Source organism: Bos indicus, chromosome 24, assembly GCF_029378745.1.
Source record: "Bos indicus isolate NIAB-ARS_2022 breed Sahiwal x Tharparkar chromosome 24, NIAB-ARS_B.indTharparkar_mat_pri_1.0, whole genome shotgun sequence".
In the NCBI taxonomy this organism is placed as follows: Eukaryota; Metazoa; Chordata; class Mammalia; order Artiodactyla; family Bovidae; genus Bos; species Bos indicus.
The window spans coordinates 61,152,895-61,173,600 of NC_091783.1; the positions used below are offsets into that span (position 1 = coordinate 61,152,895).

At 49.1% G+C, this 20,706-nt stretch overlaps 1 non-coding gene across 1 annotated transcript; it reads left to right on the plus strand.

Moving 5' to 3' along the window:
* The first annotated feature begins 7,210 nt into the window (after window positions 1-7,210).
* On the plus strand, window positions 7,211-7,281 carry TRNAC-GCA (transfer RNA cysteine (anticodon GCA)). Its single transcript has one exon. It is a non-coding gene; the product is annotated as a tRNA-Cys (tRNA).
* The last annotated feature ends 13,425 nt before the right edge of the window (window positions 7,282-20,706 follow it).

Consider the following 20,706-nt stretch of genomic DNA (forward strand, 5'->3'; position numbering starts at 1 on the left):
CAAAATCCCTTCTACCTTTTACCCCAAGATAACCACTCTCACAATTTCTTGAGTATCCTTTCAGAAATGTTCTGCGTACCTATTATGTGCATTTGTCCTTTTGAAAGTGTGATCATACTGTTTTTATATGTTTTTCCTACATACTGTTTTTCACCTTTAAAGCTGGTAATACACCTTGGAGAGCCCTGTCTTCATCTATAAACGCACTTCATTGTTTTATTAATAAGAGTAGTCACTCTTATGTGCAATTCCTCATCTTTCTTTACAAATATTAACTTTTTTAATCCTGCCAACGGTTCTACATAGATTAAAATGTAATCCCATTTTACAGATGGGGAAGCTGGAGGGGGAGGTAAAGTAACGCTCCTGGAGTTACACAGCGGCCGAGTGTCAGACTCTGTGTTCTTCGCCACCACACTCGCCTGCCTCTATGCAACGCAGTGCTGTGTAGCTGTGTGGTATCCACTGCGTGGACCTAATTGTTTTATTTCTGTGGGTGGATGTTTAGGTTTCCAATTTATCTTGCTGTCATAAGCCATGTTGCTGTGACTTCTATTTAAACACAGAGATTTGAACTTGTATTTATTGCCTCTCCCCCTGAAACCCACCATGGTGACAATAAAAGTATGTGTGCTCGTGTGCTTACACACACACACACACACACACACACACACACACACACACACAGATAACGGCAAAGCAGATGAAAGCACCAACATTCAGAAGCTGAAAAGCATACGACTGGCTGCAGATGGTGGGTGACTGGTAGCAGATCAGAAAAAGTTGAGACCTTTGTTGGTAGTGGGGGAACCAAGAGGCAGGTCTGTTGGTGTTTTGGAATCCCAGAAAAGCTCAGGCACTACAAAATCGAAGGATTTTGGTTCTCTCAGAGGTCCTGGAACTGATCCGCCCAAGGAAAAGGATTCCATAAGGAAGATATAAAAGGCATTGATCATTAAAAAAAAAAAGGCAAATTCAACTACACTGAAAGAACGTCTCTTCATCAAAAGACATCATAAAGAGAGTTCAAATGAAAACCAGACGGGAAAAAATTTGAAATACATGTAGCTAGTGAAAAACTAGTATTCAAAATATATGAAGGATTTCTGGCAATAAGAAAAAAATCTAGTAAACAAAACATTACTTTAAAAGGAGAAAATCCAAAGAGTTGATCAATATGTCAAAAGTGACCCAATGTCACTTTTCATCAAGAAAACACAAAACTAAAGTGGGAGATCGTTACATACCCGACAGATGGGCAGAGTTTGAACAGTTCTAACAGTCTCAGTTGTCGACGACACAGAGGGGCGGGTACTTTTTACGTTGTGCTGGGGATGGGAGTCAGGGACCCCCACCGAGGAGAGCAGTTTGGTGTCAGGACAAAGCTGAAGAGATGATTCCCCAGGACCCAGAGTTCAGCATCAGCTGTCCACCTAGAGACACCTTTGCAGACCAGCACCAGGACACACAGGCAAAGAGGCTCCAAACACCATTCCTCAAAACAGTCCCAAAGTGCAAACAACCCAAATGTCCGTTAACAATAAAGGACTGGCAGAGTCCTTCCGTGGGACACTGTGACGGTGAGACTGAATATACACTTCACACAATAATATGGGTGAATCGCAGAAAAGGGTTGAACACAAGAAACAAGACACAGAAATGCAATATGGTACCACACAGATTCTTTTAAAACAGCTGATAAGAGCTGAGAAATATTCTGGTAACTTTTGTTTTTATCTGGTTGAGCAAACTCCTAGACGTGAGTTTGCACTAACTGAAGGGCAGGGGAGCCTGGAGTCCCACGGTCCCTGGGGCCGCAGAGTCAGACACGACCTAGCAACTAAACAACAAGTTGAGCACAACACAAAATCCAGAATCCATCAAAGAAATACTGCAAAACATGGAGCCCAAGCTGCACCTTAGGTTCCATGGGCCCTTCCCAGCATCTCTGGGAATCCCCGAGCTCAGGAGGTCTCCCGCCCCCTGCCCCCAGGCTGGTCCTGCTGATTTGGCTGCTTCCCAGAGCTCTTCTCATCTCTCCACTGCACAGCGCCAGGGCAGGGGCCCAGTGGGCTTCCACTGTCCAGTCCCTCCCAAAAGAGACCTCTCCGAGGCTGCACGCCTGTGTGTCTGTGTGTGTCCAGGCACAAGCACAGCCGGCCTGCTGCCATGCGGTTGGGTGGGCGGGAGGGTAGGCAGACCCCTGGTTCAGACTTGGGGTCATGGTGCTGTCACCTAAAGCCCTTGTGATCTTTCCCTTTTGCACTTGAATTGTCAGCCCCCAAACAAGCATAGGAACAGAACATACAGGCTGTCTGAGAAGTGATGTAAACCACCCGGGGTGCCAGGCACAGCCTGTAACCCTAATGTGCCTGTTGTCCCTTCAGTCGGCTCCCACTCTGTGACCCCATGGACCATAGCCCGCCAGGCTCCTCTCTTCATGGGATTCTCCAGGCAAGAGCACCGGAGCTGGTTGCCATGCCCTCCTTCGGGGGATCTTCCCACCTAAGGACAGAGCTCCATCTCTTAGGTCTCCTGCGTTGGCAGCTGGGTTCTTTACCAACAGCGCCGTGTGGGAAGCCCAAACACCTAATAAACAGTATTCTGAGCACCTGCAGAGTACAGATACCTAAGTGAACAGAACCCGGGCCTCCACAGCGGGCTTCCCGCGGGCGGGCGGGCGGGCTCCCCGCAGCCTCTCTTGTCCTTCCGCTCACTCCATGGCCTCCCCTGCCCTGGCCAATCGTCTCTCCAGGCCGTGCCTCTCTGGACTTGCTTTGCCTCTACCGCCGACTGGGTCCCGTTGGGCGCGGTGCAGCTCCCAGCCCCGGGCCGCGCAGCAGGGCCGAGCCCCCTCCGCGCACAAGGCCGCCCGGGGTGGGCACAGGCGGCCAGCCGCTCCGGCCCCGCCCGCACCTCCCGGCCCTCTGCGTGGACCGAGCGGGGGAGGGTTTATTTTCCGGTGGAAATGAGTGATGGCACTGCCTTCGGAGAGGGGCCACCGTCCCCCGGGGCTCTAAATAAAGTGCGCTCTTGCTTATAAACGAGCCCGTCCAGGTCCTGCTTGACGGGACCCACTGTTTTCAGCTACCCAGCCCCCCGGGGGCGGTGACGCTTCCCTCGTCCTGCTTCTGCATTTCCAGCTCCCACCCCTCCGGTCCTTGGGAGGAGGAGGCACTCTGTGGAGCCCCAGGCTGCCCAGGCCTGAGGACGGGCTCCGGGTGGGGCTCACACCTGACCTGAAGGCACAACGTCCCTCTCTCTCAGGAGAGGGGGCTCCTCACCCAGGAGCCTGGGCGCTCCCACCCGCCCGCTGGGTCCTGTGATTAACGGCCCAAACCACAGGCATGTCTCCGCATGTTGTTTTTTTGGACGTTTTTTTCCTGCTGTAAACTAGAAAAGGACCTCGAGCCTGGGAGATAAGAGAATTCATTTTGTAAGCAGCAGGCCTCTGGGAAAAGATGTGACGGCGTGATGGGAGAATCGACAGGTCAGAACACTTGCTTGAGAAGCCAACCAGGCCGTGTCTCCGAGCAGGTGTGGGTTTGCTCACGTTCAGGAGCCAAACGTGCCCCGTTACTGCATCGCTTTTTCTAAATCAAATTAAACGTGACCTTGAGCCTCCGCTTGACAAGGGCGGTGAGAAGTTCACTACTAGCCCGGGTGTGGGCCGCCCCTCTGCCTCCCCGAGGGGATGAGAGTCTGTCCGGAAAAGGTGGGGAGAGGCCTCAGCTTTTCCGTCGCCAGTGACGGTGCCCTGGCCGCTCCCTGCCTGCTGTCGCAGCCGCGGGGTCCTCAGCGGGGCCGCCGCGTCCTTCCTGACCAGAGCTGCGCGCAGAGGTCTTCAGCCTGACGGCCAGCGCCTTCTGTCCTATCGGAACATCCGCCTGGGTGCCGCGTGGGGAGGGGCTGGGAGAGGAATGCACCCCGCTGGGCTCCGGAAATCTAACTCTGGGGTCACGGCCACTCCTCCTTTCCTCAGCGCCCTCAGTCTCTGGGCGGAGGAGTAATGGTCCCCGGGCCTTCCCACGTGCGCTCGTGGTCAAGAACCCGCCTGCCAGTGCAGGTTGACTGAGACTCGGGTTCGATTCCTGAGGAGAGCAGGGCAACCCACTCCAGCATTCTTGCCTGGAGGATCCCATGGACAGAGGGGCCTGGCGGGCCACAGTCCGTGGGGCATAAAGCGGCGGACACGACTAAAGTGACTTAGCATGCACACGAGATGCCCTCATTCTACTTTCGACCTGGAAGTCCTCCATGTGCGTCTAATTCTGACTCCCATACCTGGGTGGAGGACAGTCTCTCTTGCTCTCCAGGGTGACTCCTCGAGATATCTGGGCCTGACCCTGTTCCATTCCTCAGCACCAAGTTCAGAAACATCCCTGGACCAGGCTGTGCTAACCTGGATCTGAGGATGCCATACAGCACCCTGTGTAACTCTGAGGTGGGTCGGGGCCCCCGGCACAGGGAAGCCAGTCTCCAGACATACCCAGGTTAGGCTACCTGCGCCCTGCCATAGCCATATGTAAATGGTTAGGTTTCCAAAAGGTCTCACGTGACCCTCATTCTCTCAGACCAAAGGTGCACACCTTTCCCCCATGAGGACCTAATGATCTAGAGCTGGTCTGGCCATTTAAATCTAACTGATGTAAAATCACGTTGAGGATTCATCTGCTGCGCGGCACTAGCTGCATTTCAAGTGCTCAGAAGTCGTGTGTGGGTAGTGGTGCCGTATGCTCGCCGGCACCAGCCATCATCTCCACCTTCTGCGGCACAGCGTTGATCTCGAAGGTTGTGCCTGTGTCATTGATGTTATTCAGTTGCAATGTTGTGTCTGACTCTGTGACCGCGTGGACTGCAGCATGCCAGGCTCCCGGTTCTCCGCTGTCTCCTGGAGCTTGCTCAGATTCGTGTCCGTTGAGTTTGTGATGCTGCCTATCTTATCCTCTGTCACCCTCTTCTCTTCCTGTTCTCAGTCTTTCCCAGCATTAGGGTCTTTTCCAATGAGTGGGCTTTTCGCATCAGGTGGTCAAAATATTGGAGCTTCAACTTCAGCATCAGTCTTTTCAATGAATATTCAGGGCTGATCTCCTTTAGGATGGACTGGTTGGATCTCCTTGCTGTCCAAGGGACTCTCAAGAGTCTTCTCCAGCACCACAACTCAAAAACATCACTTCTTTGGCATTTAGCCTTCTTTGTGGTTCAACTCTCACATCCGTACATGACTGCTGGAAAGACCATAGCTTTAACTAGACGGACCTTTGTCGGCAAAGTAATGTCTCTGCCTTTTAATATGCTGGCTGGGTTTGTCATAGCTTTTCTGCCAAGGAACATATGTCTTTTAATTTCGTGTCTTTGATAGCATATCTGATTTCCCACAGGTCTCCTAGCTAGGTTGACCTCCTTGATCCTCTAGAGATGAAATCCTGTTGCAATCATACAACCATCTCTGTATCTCTTCTGGTCTGAAGTCTGTGAGCCTGTGTTAACATTTGCCACCAAAACATCATGCTTCATTTTTTGAGCACTGGCTCTTCTGACATTTTTGCCAAGTTTATATTTTATGCATTGTATTTCCTTTCTCAGTCACAGTGACAAATGAAAAATTGTCAAAATTGGAAGAAAAATGTACAAAAACTAAAAGAGAGCTGTTGGAGAGATGCATTAGCTCGAGGTGTGGGTGCTGACTGGGCGACCTCCTGGCCGTTAGACAGCCATGGGGATGAGTTTGGTTATTAATGAGGATATCGTTTATGATAAAAAGGTTGTGACAGCAAGCGTTACAAGCAGTCATTATATGCCAGCGTTGGCTAGACACACGTTAATCGCTGCAGCCAACATAATTGATTTCAATGTCTTCACAGCTTGATACTCAAATAAATTGGTAGTTGATGAAGCCATAGGCTTTGAAGATTTCAATCTAGAGTGAAAAATCTATAGTCCTGGTAGAAGGTCATCACACTGGGTATTTTTTCCTTTTTCCTGCCTGTGCTGGAGGACTCATCAAAGCATCTCAGATTATAGAAGTTGCCTTCTCCAGGTGATTTTCAGGGAGGCAGACCCTGTTCTAAAAGACTCCTTTCAGCTATTCAATTAAATCCTCCTTGAAATGTATTCTTGTTAGTCAAGTAGCAACATCATTATTGTGCAGGCAGTTCCCCAAGGATCCCCTTTAAGGATATTTCTGGGAGTCAGTTCCTTGAAGAGGTAGCTCTTTAAAAGTTATGCTCAGACTCCTAGAATTTCCCTGAAAAACCACAGGAGCATATTCCTGGCAGGGCTTTGGCATTACAGCGCGTGATGGCCGTGTAACTAATAGCTGCCACCTGTCATCTTATGCAGACAAGTGCTTGCATGCTGTAGGAATTTAAATTGAAATTCAGAAATATGGCTGGTGTGATAATGAAAAGGTTCTGGCAGAAGCGATGTGGAGCCCTTGACAATCACAGTTGAGGAAATCTGCTGAGATGGCTGAAACATCAGTTATGAAATAACCTTCCAACTTGACATTTTTGGAATTTCCTATTTTCCAGCCTTCCAAAAGGGAAGACAGATTGCTCTAGTCATCAGGCGTATCTCTTAGTATGTTCAGTATATTGAGAAGGTACCTTCCAGACAAGAGAGAAGCAAGCGGGTGTGGGTCCTGGTCAAGCTCTGCTGTGAAAGCAAACTCTTCTGGCCCAAGTTTCCAGCCTTTTATGAGGCATGAGATGGAGGTTAAATACATTGGATCGATCATTTATTCCTGCATTCGCTCAATTATTTATTTATTCAGTTGATTCTCTGCTTGTGGGAGAGTGGCATTTCCCCTCCCCAACAGCCTGCCTTCCTCTGCTCCTGTCCTCATGAGGAGCATCACTGTTTTTAAACTTTTTAAATGGAATATCTAGGAAGCAAGTTTTTAAAAGATACTGTACATTCTGAATTCATACTGATATTTGCAATTCAGAATTGGGCTTATACAGTTTTTGCTTCTTTGACTTTTCATGTTCTTTTCTCTTATACTGAAAATCTTGCTTCCTAATGACATTAGTATAATTCCTTACTTGTTTTATTCTAGAAAACGTTCAAAATATTGGTTCAAAATAACAATACCACATCATTACCAACAATATGGTTACTGAAAATACTTTTAAGATTTCTTCGGAGGTCTTTTGTTCTGATTTCTGTTTGTTGGCATTTAGGAGTTCATAGGTATATGTATGGGGCTTCCCTGATGGCTCAGTGGTAAAGAATCTGCCTGCAGTGCAGGAGACGCAGGTTCGATCCCTGCTCGGGAAGATCCCCTGGAGGAAGCAATGACTCCCCACTCCAGCATCCTTATCTGGGAAATGCCATGGACAGAAGAGCCTGGCGGGCTCAGTCCATGGGGTTGCAAAGAATCGGACACAACTGAAGGGACTGAGTACACAGGTGTATGTGTGTGTGTATACTTACGTGTGTGTGTGTGTATACTTACGTGTGTGTGTATGTGTGTGCTGTGGCTGCTGATGAGGCGCTTCAGTCGTGTCCGACTCTATGCGACTCTATGGACAGCAGCCCACCAGGCTCCTCTGTCCACAGGATTCTCTAGGCAAGAATACAGGAATGGTTGCCATTTCCTTCTCCAGTATACATGTATACATACCATAATATAATAATTGTGTCTTAAAGTCAGTTGCAAAGACGACTCTCCGTGTGATTAACCGTTAGGGTCAGTTGTTTCCTTTTACTTTTGAGTTTGTGTTTTTTCCCCATTTTGGTTTAATTTTGCTTTTGTGTTGTTAAATATATACATAGGTAAAGGTCATAACTATAAACCAAGGGATCTTTTAAATTTAATTTTTACACTTTATTGGAGGGTGACCGGTTTATGCCATGTCGGCTTCTGCCCTACTGCAATGGGAATCAGCCATAGGCACGTGCGTGCCCCGTCCCTCCAGAGCCTCCTGCCCACCTCCTGCCCCGTCCCCTTCTCTGGCGGGCACAGAGCGCGGGCCAGGCTCCCTGCGTCACAGCAGCTTCCCCCACTGTCTGTTTAACATGTCACTGCCCCATCCCGCTCCTCTGGCTGGCAGAGAGCACGGGCCAGGCTCCCTGCATCATAGCAGCTTCCCCCGCTGTCTGTTTCACATGTGGCGATCTGTGTGTTCTGGAGCCACTCTCTCAAGCCATCCCACCTACCCTCTCCTTCCCCGCTGGGTCCACAAGTCTTCAAACAAGATATCTCAAGGAAAGTCCGGCTGTCATTCCTGTTCCCTCTCTTGTATCCCTGTTCCTATCATAATATGTTTTGGGGGGCTTTGATGTCCCCTTCAGTTTTTTGATATAAGAAAACATGTACCTGAATATATATGAATATATTTTTCATTATTTTCCCTCTTAGAAAAAAAATAATTACATACATTTCTGCAGCTCAGCTGCACCTAGAAACAGCTCCCTCTCCGTGTCAGAAGAGACCCTCCTTCCTTTCTGGCTGCCAGCATTCGAACATGGGGACTGCTCTAGTGTTCTCGTGTCTGTCCCTACTGATGAACATTTGGGCTATTTCCAGTCTTTTGCTTTTATAAGTGGTATTATAGTGAAAAGTCTTGTGCATATTCATTTCTTATTTTTGAGAGCAGATCATTGGAATAGATTCTATAAGCTGAATCAAAAGGTAAATGCATATGGTTTTGCCAGCTATTGCTAAATGCCCACCTATAGAGACTGTACTGCTTAGCATTTCCACCAGCAATGAGTTTGTTCTCCCCTCTCCTTTTGGATTTTTGCCTAAGGTAGTGGAAAAATAGTCTATTAGTGAAGCTAAATTTTTATTTCTTTTTCTATAATCTATATACTAAGAATTTAATTCCAAAGGAACAGAACTTCTTTTGGACCGTAGCACCTTTGAGGTTGTCAAAGCAGAAAAATCGCCACCTGTCTACATTTAGTTCAGTTCAGTTCAGTTCAGTCGCTCAGTTGTGTCCGACTCTTTGCGACCCCATGAATCACAGCACACCAGGCCTCCCTGTCCATCACCAACTCCCGGAGTTCACTCAGACTCATGTCCATCGAGTCAGTGATGCCATCCAGCCATCTCATCCTCTGTCGTCCCCTTCTCCTCCTGCCCCCAATCCCTCCCAGCATCAGAGTCTTTTCCAATGAGTCAACTCTTCACATGAGGTGGCCAAAGTACTGGAGTTTCAGCTTCAGCATCATTCCCTCCAAAGAAATCCCAGGGCTGATCTCCTTCAGAATGGACTGGTTGGCTCTCCTTGCAGTCCAAGGGACTCTCAAGAGTCTTCTCCAACACCACAGTTCAAAAGCATCAATTCTTTGGTGCTCAGCTTTCTTCACAGTCCAACTCTCACATCCATACATGACCACAGGAAAAACTATAGCCTTGACTAGACGGACCTTTGTTGGCAAAGTAATGTCTCTGCTTTTGAATATGCTATCTAGGTTAACCGGTCATAACTTTCCTTCCAAGGAGTAAGCGTCTTTTAATTTCATGGCTGCAGCCACCATCTGCAGTGATTTTGGAGCCCAAAAAAATAAAGTCTGGCACTGTTTCCACTGTTTCCCCATCTATTTCCCATGAAGTGATGGGACCGGATGCCATGATCTTCGTTTTCTGAATGTTGACCTTTAAGCGAACTTTTTCACTCTCCACTTTCACTTTCATCAAGAGGCTTTTTAGTTCCTCTTCACTTTCTGCCATAAGGGTGGTGTCATCTGCGTATCTGAGGTTATTGGTATGCTATTGAATAAAGAAGTTTTTCCTACAGATGGGCTTGAATTGTCAAGCTCTCATTCAGAGTAGCCCAGCCACAGGGTGTGTGTATAAGTGGAATAGCTGAAAACCACGATTCAGGAAGGCCCAGAGAGCTCTTTTGATCATGTGCCACTGAATATCTTTGGAGACATTTATACCCATCAGATAATCCACGGATACTTATTGAGAAGACTGAGCTTGCTCTGGAGTTAGAAGTTCTTGGCACAATAAAGGAAACTGTGGTTGATACTGAAGAATTAACTGGGCAAAGATCATGGTGCCTGCAGTGAAAACCTGATGAATTTCTTACTCTTAAAATCTCCATCTCATCTTGTGTATACAAAAGAACTCCAGAAGGAATATTCACAACGTATTACATATATTACCTGTTTGGATTTCAAGACTGAATAAATGCTAGCAAAAATACAGATTTGTCTTTTCCTTTCTTTTTGTTTATTTTTGATCAGTTAGGGCACTCAGTGCTATAAAGTGGGTCTGGTAAGTGGGGAATTGACTTTATAGAAAGGGACAATGTCACATGTTTACAAAGAAGCACTCACTGAGCACTTAATTTCACCAGATTGCCAGTTAGTGTGCTACCAATTTACTGAGAATTCAACATTTAGTGCTGAGCTTCTGTGGCATGAAGCCATGCTGGAAGCTAGGCATACAGAGATGACTAGTGCATGGTTCCTTCCCTAGAGGGATTTACCGTGTGATGGGGGGCACTCAGAGTCGGACACGACTGGAGTGACTTAGCAACAGCAGCAGCAGGGGGGACCGACAGGTAAATTCTATTATAAATTAACAGAACCTCTGACATGGGACCATTCAGAATGTGTAGTCATTTTTTACATGGATTCCACTAATAGAGTTTACTCTTTTTCTTAGACACAGCTTTCTGGAGTTAAGATTCACATACCGTAGAATTCACCTGTTAGGAGTGTACAGTTCAGTGTTATGTGTGTTTGTGCCCACGCAGAATGCGGCAGTCATCACTACAGTTGATTTTAGGACATTTTCATCACCATGAAAAAGAAACCCAGCATCCTTGAGCAGTCACCCCTCATTTTCCTCCAACCAATTCCCTGGCCCTAGGCAGCCACTAATCTTTCTGTCTCTAAAGATGTGCCTTTCTGGATATTTCAGAGACGTCGATGGAAATGAGACCATATGATATGCAGTCTTTTGTGACTGCCTTCTTTCACTTAGGAACAGCATGTTTTCAAAGCTCCTCAGTGTCGTAGCATGTACTGGTACTCCCGTCTTCTTTTGGCCAAATAATACTCCACGGTGGATAGGCCACACTTTCTGTTGTTGTCTACCATTCTTTTATTAGGGTGAGATTTATATACAGTGAAATGCACAAATCTTGTGTGGCCATACCACGTTTTGTTTATCAGCCGATGAATATTTAGGCTGTTTCTGCTTTGGGGCTATATATAATGCTGTTAGGGCTTCCCTGCTAGCCAAGCAATAATGAACCCACGTGCCAATGCAAGAGACATGGGTTCGACCCCTGGGTTGGGAAGATCCCCTGATCTCCTGGAGAAGGAAATGGCAACCCACCCCAGTATTCTTGCCTGGGAAATCCCAGGGACAGAGGAGCCTGGTGGGCTGCAATCCGTGGGGCACAGAGGAGTTGGATACAACTCAGCGACTAACCAACAGTGAGTGATGCCACTAAGAATGTTCACGTGCAGGCTTCTGAGTGGGCACCTAGCGGAACTGGCTTCCCTGGTGGCTCAGATGGGAAAGAATCTGCTGCAATGCAGGAGACCCAGGTTCGATCCCTGGGTTGGGAAGGAGAAGGGGATGGCAACCCACTCCAGATTCTTGCCTGGAGAACCCCATGGACAGAGGAGCCTGGCGGGCTGCAGTCCCTGGGGTCGAAGAGTCGGCTAACGCACACACACACCTAGTGGGGATACTGAGTTTAGTCTTTTGAGAAACAAGCTCACTCAGGGAAGGAGGGCGTCTTCACAGCCACAGTATTAAGCATTCACACAGTGGTGCGAGTGCGGTCGGTTCTCAGCTCCTGGCTCCAAGCTGCGTCCTGTGGATTGTCCGCGTTTGGGGACTGGGAGGGGCCTGTGCCTCAGAAGCCTTCTGCCCGGGGCGCACTGCCCCTCCAGCCCGTGCTGGAAGCCTTCTGCCCGGGGTGCGCTGCCCCTCCAGCCCACGGCCGGGATGCGATGCTATCCAAGGCGCATCTCTCCGTCTTGTTTCCACGGTTGCATGAGAGCCTGTCCAAAACCCACACACCCGAGCTCCGCGACTGCCCTGTCTCTTGATCTACTGGTGATCCTGAGAGACGGGAAACTGTGGAGAGTTTGGCACCACCTGGGCCTGGCGGCCGCCTCAAGCTAAAGCCTGCCTAGTGACGGAGTCTAGCCTTTCACCAGGAATGAACACTTCCTCGTCTGTCTGTCCCAGATTCCCCTTTTCCTTAAATGGTGACATCGTACTGGTCATCGGGGTTGTCGTTTCTCTGATTGACCTGCCTCTTCAGTCACCACCTCTGTGTTCGCTCCCAGCACCCCCTGCCCTCCAAACATGGTTCATCCGAGCCATGAGGATGAGGAACTCAAGAGGTTAAAGCTGGGGGGCCCCTCCTCAGGGCTTCACCTCTCGAAGCTAACTTTATTTTTCACTTCCCAGCAGAAAGATCGTTTTCCATGATACGGAAACAACAGCACTATTGAGGGGCCGAATTGAAGTGGAGGCGTTCGTCAGCACCTCAGCAGTATTTACACCGTCCCTCGGGGCTGAATTGAAGTGGAGGCGTTTGTCAGCACCTCAGCAGTATTTACACCGTCCCTCGGGCGGGGAGCGGCCTTCCTTGTTCCTTGGCTCTGATGGATCAGCAGAACCCCTGGGATTGGCCACAGCGGGTTTCACACAGCCTGATCCCTGGAATCTTCAGAGCTTCCTGACGTGGCGCTTCAGATCCTGGTTCCTCTTGGGTGGTTGGCCCCAGGGAAGTCCCCTGAGGACTGCTTCCCCGTGGGCGATGTCTTTGAAGGGTTTCTGTGAGGTGAGGATGTCCCCTCTGCTCAGGGGGCCCTAGGGCGACCCTCCTTAGCTACCACCACCCGCTTCTCCCAGGCTTCCTTCTCCCTCTTGGGCACTGCAACAAGGAGCTCAGCTACCCGTCTTTCTGGTTCCCTTGCAACTCTAGATAAACTTCAAAATATTTTTTAAGGCATCCAAGGCAATTAAGTGCTGATAACCGCAGGAATCTTCCCCAGGTGGCTCAGTGGTAAAGAACCCACCTGCCAATGCAGGAGACACAGGAGACATGGGTTTGATCCCTGTGTTGAGAAGATCCCCTGGAGGAGGAAATGGCAACCCACTCCAGTATTCTTGCCTGGAGAATCCCATGGATAGAGGAGCCTGGTGGGCTACAGTCCATGGGGTCACTAGAGTCGGACACGACTGAGCCACTGAGCAGGCAGGCAGGGGTCACATCTTCAGCTTCATGGGACATATAATTTTTATTATTACGATTTTTACATCGATGCAGCTCTTTACAGATCAAAAGCACATTCGTGTGGCTTCCAAGCTTATAGAGGCTGTTGTATATGAGTGGATTTTGGTTCAGCCATCACAGGGCATCAGTGTGGAATTTTTTTTCAGTTTTGATAAAGCCTAGGGAAACGCTGCGATGAATAAGGTAGTTCACAAGCCCACTCTTGTGTGTTTTGACTCATGAGTAGTCTGGTTCTGGTTCTACAGCCATTTGGATGCGGGGCTTATAAGCCCCCTTGGAGCCGCCCTCGCGGAGGGACTGGGTTGAGTTCAGGATCTTTATCGGTATATCGCCCCCTGGTGGCCGAAAACAAAATGCGGGCGTGTTGAGATGGGTTTGGACCATTAGGTGTCAGTCTCTGCCCCTCCACCTGGGCTGCTCTTCTTGGGAGTCAAAGACTGGGGAGAGGGAAAAAAACAAAACTAGACTGGTCAAGAAAAATCCACCAGGAATACTGTGAAAAATGTAAAGGTAGTCCAACGTGAGCTTTGGAATCATAAATTTGAATCTAAGTTACAGCTTCACCACCAAAGAGCTATGTGATTAGATATGTGGAAAACTCAGCAGTGGCCTCAGGACTGGAAAAAAGGTCAGTTTTCATTTCAATCCCAAAGAAAGACAATGCCAAAGAATGCTCAAACTACCGCACAATTGCACTCATCTCACACGCTAGTAAGGTAATGCTCAAAATTCTCCAAGCCAGGCTTCAGCAATATGTGAACCGTGAACTTCCAGATGTTCAAGTTGGTTTTAGAAAAGGCAGAGGAACCAGAGATCAAATTGCCAACATCCGTTGGATCATCGAAAAAGCAAGAGAGTTCCAGAAAAACATCTATTTCTGCTTTATTGACTATGCCAAAGCCTTTGACTGTGTGGATCACAAGAAACTAGAAAATTCTGAAAAAGATGGGAATACCAGACCACCTGACTTGCCTCTTGAGAAACCTATATGCAGGTCAGGAAGCAACAGTTAGAACTGGAACAACAGACTGGTTCCAAATAGGAAAAGGAGTATGCTTATTTAACTTATATGCAGAGTACATCATGAGAAATGCTGGGCTGAATGAAGCACAAGCTAGAATCAAGATTGCCATGAGAAATATCAATCACCTCAGATATGCAGATGACACCACCCTTATGGCAGAAAGTGAAGAGGAACTAAAAAGCCTCTTGATGAAAGTGAAAGTGTAGAGTGAAAAAGTTGGCTTAAAGCTCAACATTCAGAAAACTAAGATCATGGCATCTGGTCCCATCACTTCATGGGAAATAGATGGGGAAAAAGTGTCAGAATTTTTTTTTGGGGGGGGGGCTCCCAAATCACTGCAGATGGTGATTGCAGCCATGAAATTAAAAGACACTTACTCCTTGGAAGGAAAGTTATGACCAACTTAGATAGCATATTCAAAAGCAGAGATATTACTTTGCCAACAAAGGTCCGTCTAGTCAAGGCTATGATTTTTCCAGTAGTCATGTATGGATGTGAGAGTTGGACTGTGAAGAAAGCTGAGCACCAAAGAATTGATGCTTTTGAACTGTGGTGTTGGAGAAGACTCTTGAGAGTCCCTTGGACTGCAAGGAGATCCAACCAGTCCATTCTAAAGGAGATCAGTCCTGGGTGTTCTTTGGAAGGACTGATGCTAAATCTGAAACTCCAATACTTTGGCAACTTCATGCAAAGAGTTGACTCATTGGAAAAGACACTGATGTTGGGAGGGGTTGGGGGCAGGAGGAGAAGGGGACGACAGAGGATGAGATGGCTGGATGGCATCACCAACTCGATGGACATGAGTCTGAGTGAACTCCGGGAGTTGGTGATGGACAGGGAGGCCTGGTGTGCTGCAATTCATGGGGTCTCAAAGAGTTGGACACGACTGAGCGACTGAACTGAACTGAACTGAAGATAAAATTTTAGTTATTCAAGACTCAGGTTTTTCAAGTGTAAAATGGGAATGACAATACAGACAGCATGTTTGTCCTAAGAATTCAATAAAATAATGTATATAAACCAATTAGCACACTGTCGGGAACACAGAAGACTCTCAGTAAATGATAGATGTCATTATTACATCTGTTTGGAAGGAGAAAATATTTTCTATGAGGACAGCACTTCAGTGTAATCCATGCGTGCATGGATTATCAATAACAAGGCAATGTGGACATAAAAAAGCACAAGGAACAAGAACGCTCCATGTTTCAGCACAGTAGGATTTATTGAATGACCTATAGAACGGATAGTGTATTAAATAAGAAGGAATCCCAGATAGAGCCTGAGACGTAAGTCTCTATACAGTTCAGGCTGAGTCTCTGTTTCAGTGGAAATGCATAGATGGTGGTAAATGGGTCATATTATTTCCTCTGCACCTGCTAAAAGTAAAGGGCGGTAAGTTAGTGGCAGATACGCACTGGAAGGCTGTTCCAGAGAAGTAATGGGCCTCATTGCCTTTCTCGGGAAATGGCGTATCTTTGAGACCCTGTCTCAGCCCATTGAAATAATAGTGTATGAGAGCGCAGTGCTATCTGCTGCTGCCAGCAGAGCCTCAGACTATGCGGGTCTGGGGATGAGATGCGGGAAGCCCTCTGCTCTCACACTTGTCCCTGGCCCTGGTCTTGAGGGTTTCTGCCTGCTCCTGTCCCTTCCTATTTCTTGTGGGTTGAATGTGAGGACCTATGAACGGGACTGGATCTGGAAACGGGCTCTGTGCAGACGTACTCAAGAGTGATGGTGAGCTCACCCAGGGTGACCCCAAGCCCAGCAGGACTGGGGTCCTTGTTAGAAGAGCACGGGAAACACACACACGCAGAGTGCGCGTGAGGCACGCACGGGGGGCGGGGCGGACTCGGGGAGCACCGAATGCGCTGCCGGAGGCGGGTCTGCCTGCCGCAGTCTGCCCGCTGGAGACCACGGACTGCACAGCCGCCGGGAGAGGCGCGCGCGCCGCCCCGGCTCCCGCAGGGAGGGCGGCCCCGCTGACACCCTCACCTGCCGCGGAGCCCCCAGCATCCGGAGAGAAGGCGCGTCGGCTTTTGAAGCCGCTCGCCGCGGCACCGGATGAACGCAGCCCCGGGAAACGAATACACGGCTTCTGGCGGAGAGGCGTTCCAGCAAGGGGCTGGGTGCTGGGGGTTTATCGGAGCGGTTCTTCATCCCCTGAAATTCTAACCTGATAAAATTATAGTGAGCTGCTCTACACAAGAGACACGAGGGGACTGAAGTAATTTGTGTTCAGACCGCACGCAGCAGCAGGTGATGTGCAAAGGGCCTAAACACGTCGGATCTTTGCACCATGCCAGCAGTGGCACCCCACTCCAGTATTCTTGCCTGGAGAATCCCATGGACGGAGGAGCCCGGTAGGCTGCAGTCCATGGGGTCGCCAGGAGTCGGACACGACTGAAGCGACTTAGCAGCAGCAGCAGCCCACCCGGGGTGGGGAAAGACACGGCGTTTTCCTCCTCTGGTGGCTGAGACCAGCTTCTGAAGCCCGGGGTGCGAGGCCACCTGTCTGCCTCTTTCCCTGAGGGTGGTGTTCATGTAATCTCCCACGCGTGATCCTTTACAGGAATTTCCAGGACATCGCCAGGTTCTCTTCTCTCCTTCGCTGCCGTTAATACTTCTGTCCTGGTGCAAACAGGCGCACTCTGCTGCCCTAGTCAAGGTCTTAAATGGGACTCCGGCTATGAGGCTGTGAAACCGCCTCGCTCAGATGAGCCGTCCTGTTTAAATCCGCAGTGTGTTAACTCAGCTGATTCGGATTTAGGAAATGCCCACTCACCCGGTTGACAGCGCGCCTGAAGGGACGCCCTTGGTGGGACGGGCCCCGTGGAAAGTGGGCCCGGGACCTGGGGCCCCTCCAGCACCTGTTAGCGGAGCGGCCGGGATGGAGGAGGGTGTCAGCGCGGCGGTTCTCAGAGGCTCTGACGACGCCAGCGACCGAGCTGTTGTGCCGTCCTGCTTACCCGCCTCCAGCTCTCTGCGACACCCTGGACTGTGGCCCGCCAGGCTCCTCTGTCCATGGGAATCTCCAGGCAAGAACACTGGAGTGGGCAGCCATTCTCTTCTCCAGGGGATCTTTCCAACCTAGAGACGGAACCTGGGTCTCCTGCACTGCAGGCGGATTCTTTACCTTCTGAGCCACCAGGGAAGCCCAGAAGACCACGTCACTTATCCTTAATTCTCAGATTAGATAGACCCTCCGGCTGCTCCCCTCATCAACAGCCTCCTCTGTGATCAAGTTCCTATCACCTCCATCACTTGAAGGACCCCGGATCAACACACAGCCGGACCACACAGTCAGATGGAGGGGAGCGGGAGGAGGCTCTCGGGCCGCGGAGCTGAGCATCGCGGCGCGCTCCGTCGGGCCGGCCTGTGCCCAGTTGGGTGCGTGGGTGGCGGAGAAGGCGCTGTCGGCCCGCGTCGCGGGTGCTGCCTGGGCTGCAGAGAGGGGAGAACCCTTTGTGCCTTAACACCCCGTAGCTCGCTCAGAGGGACCAGCTAAGGATGGGCCGGTTTAATGGGACAGAATTAAGTGCATTTCTGGTCGGATCTGAGCCAACTTCTCGCATCAACATCACTGTAAGTGTTTCGACAGGGGAGTCAGACAGGGTCAGGCTAGAACTTTCTTTATTCACTAAATCGAGTCTGACTCTTTGCGGCCCCGTGGACTCCTCTGTCCATGGATTTCCCAGGCAAGACTACTGAAGTGGGTTGCCATTCCCTCTTCCAGCACATCTCCCTGACTCAGGGACGGAAACCCACACCTCCTGTTTCGCGGAGGACTCTACCGCTGGGTCTCCTGGAAAGCCCTGGAGCCTCCCGCTGTTGTTCATTCTGCTCCATCCAGGGTGAAGTGGACAAGTCTGCTATCAGCCGCCTTTCATTTCTTCCTCTGCATCCCTCTCTTTGCTCTCTCATCAAAACTGCAGGCCCCCTTCTTTCTTCCCTTTTCTCCTCTGTTAAAACTTGATCTGAGGAACATAATTGATTATCAATAACTTTGAGTCAGATCAGTTCTGAGTGTTCATTGGAAGGACTGTTGTGGAAGCTGAAGCTCCAATACTTTGACTACCTGATGTGAAGAACTGACTCATTGGAAAAGACCCTGATGCTTAGAAAGATTGAGGGGAGGAGGAGAAGGGGATGACAGAGGATGAGATGGTTGGATGGCATCACCAACTCAATGGACATGAGTTTGGGCAAACTCCAGGAGTTGGTGATGGACAGGGAGGCCTGGCGTGCTGCAGTCCATGGGGTCACAAAGAGTTGGACACGACTGAGCAACTGAACTGAATTGAACTTTGAGTCAATGGACATTTGTTCACTGCTCTTCCCTAAGTGATATTTCCCTCATTTATTCACCAAGAAGGTGGCTGGACTGTTTTGGAAGTAGGGTCTTCTGCTATCCCTGAGTTCACCCCAGAGGACACGTCCACCCATCAGCTTACGTGGGCTGTTGGAAGTGTGTGACTGTGTTTCAGAAGCCGCTCCCCAGGAACAGGTGGAGGCTTGCGATAGTTGGATACTCACTACCAGATTTCCTGAAAAATAGCAGCAAATACCTGTAAATAAACATTAGAAATGAGACAGACTGTTAGCATTTAACACATTTTTAACACATCGTTTACCAGTTTCTTCCTTCCTTGCCAGTCCTTAGAGTTGCCGAGTGGGCCCTTAAGATTTGGCCCGACCCCACCCCCTAGTGATGAGCCCAGTACTAGGGAAACATGACCTGAATTCAGGCAAGCCTTGTGTGTGCTGTTTTCACTGAAGCCTCCAGATTTCATCCACTGCCACGTCGTGCTCACAAGGAGAGGTAGCTTTAGGATGCTTGGCTTTGACAGCTGAGAAGCAAGGCCAGAAGCTCTCTGCCGTAGCAGCAATTGCTAATACACCCCAGCCTTCCCAATCAGAGCTTCAGGAGGGTCCCTGTGGGAGGACAGGGCATCTTCCGACTGGTCCATTCTCTGAGACACAGCAGAGCAGGTCTCCCAGAAGAAACTACCCGTTACCCTTAAAACTGCTCCGACGCCCTGTTGTCTGACGCCTAAACTACTGCAGAACGTCCCTCCCTGGGGTCCAGAGCTTTGCTGCCTACAGGACAGATCTGTTCTAAATCCTCTGTGTGTATGTACTCATTTAATGATTTTCAGAGTCTGCTGTTGTCTCTATTTTACAGACAACAAAAATGGAGGCTCGGAGAATGAATTGCCCAAGAGCTTGCAGCCAGTAAGGGACAGAGCCAGGATTATCAAAACAAGTCAGTTTTACCCCCAAGACCCCAGCTTTCTCCCCTGAGTCTGACACAGCCTTCAGTGGGCGAGGGTTTGAGGAGACGGCTGAAGAGAGCACAGTCACATTTGCCGATCTAGCTCATAGTGGATTGAGGAGTATTTTGCCTCATTTTAATTTCTGAAGTTTTCTCTTGCCTGTAACAGGAGACATCTAAGTAGTTATGTCATATAAATAGTCGATACTTACGTGTCTAGGGCTTCCCAGGTGGCACCAGTGGTAAAGAATCGACCTGCGAATGCAAAAGATGCAAGAGATGCAGGTTCGATCCCTGGGTTGGGAAGATCCCCTGGAGAAGGCACGGCAACCCACCCCAGTATTCTTGCCTGGAGAATCCCATGGACAGAGGAGCCTGGCGGGCTACAGTCCCTAGGGTCGCAGGGTTGGACACGATTGAAGCAACTTAGCACACTAATATGTCTACATATAAGACATATAAGTAGAGACATAGAAGTCTGAACCATACAGATAAATTTGACGAAGACCCAGCTCAGTCCCACGTCACAGCAAATTTCAGAATGGGCGATGCAGCCTGGGTTTCTTCGGGATCGATTCTAGCAGCTTTCTAACGCCACCACAATTGAAAAGTTTTCACTAAAACCCATCACCAGAGAGCACCACACATTTCTGTTGTATTTGATCCTCAAGTTTTGCTTCTGCAAAAATCAGAGGAAAGTGCCAATATGATGGCAAACAGGACTTCTTCGAGTTACCAGGCATTTGTCCAGTTCCTGGCAACTGACTCAGGCATTGAACACTGCAAGTTTCATTTCTTCTGGCAAATTTAACATTGACATCTTCAGTAATTTCTCCTAACACTTCTTTGAATTTGATTTTCTTTTTTATATAAGTGTCCCTTTCCTCACTATTGTTTTTCTTTTGGTAGAAGTAGCTGCACTGTCACCAATGTCTTCACACTCATCTTTCAAGAACAGTCTTAAAGCATCGTGCACCTTGTTCCAGGTGGATCCTGACAGTCTGAAAGTATTCTTGCATGCTTACATAGAACAGCAGAATTGAAGTCACTCCAGGCCACACTTCTGTCTGCAGTCGCCCCCACTGTCAGGGTCTCGCGCCCTGTTTGGGGACAAGCGCCTGTAACTGCGTCCTCCCTAGGTGACAGGTTAACGTCCACGTGGACTATTTATTAAAAGG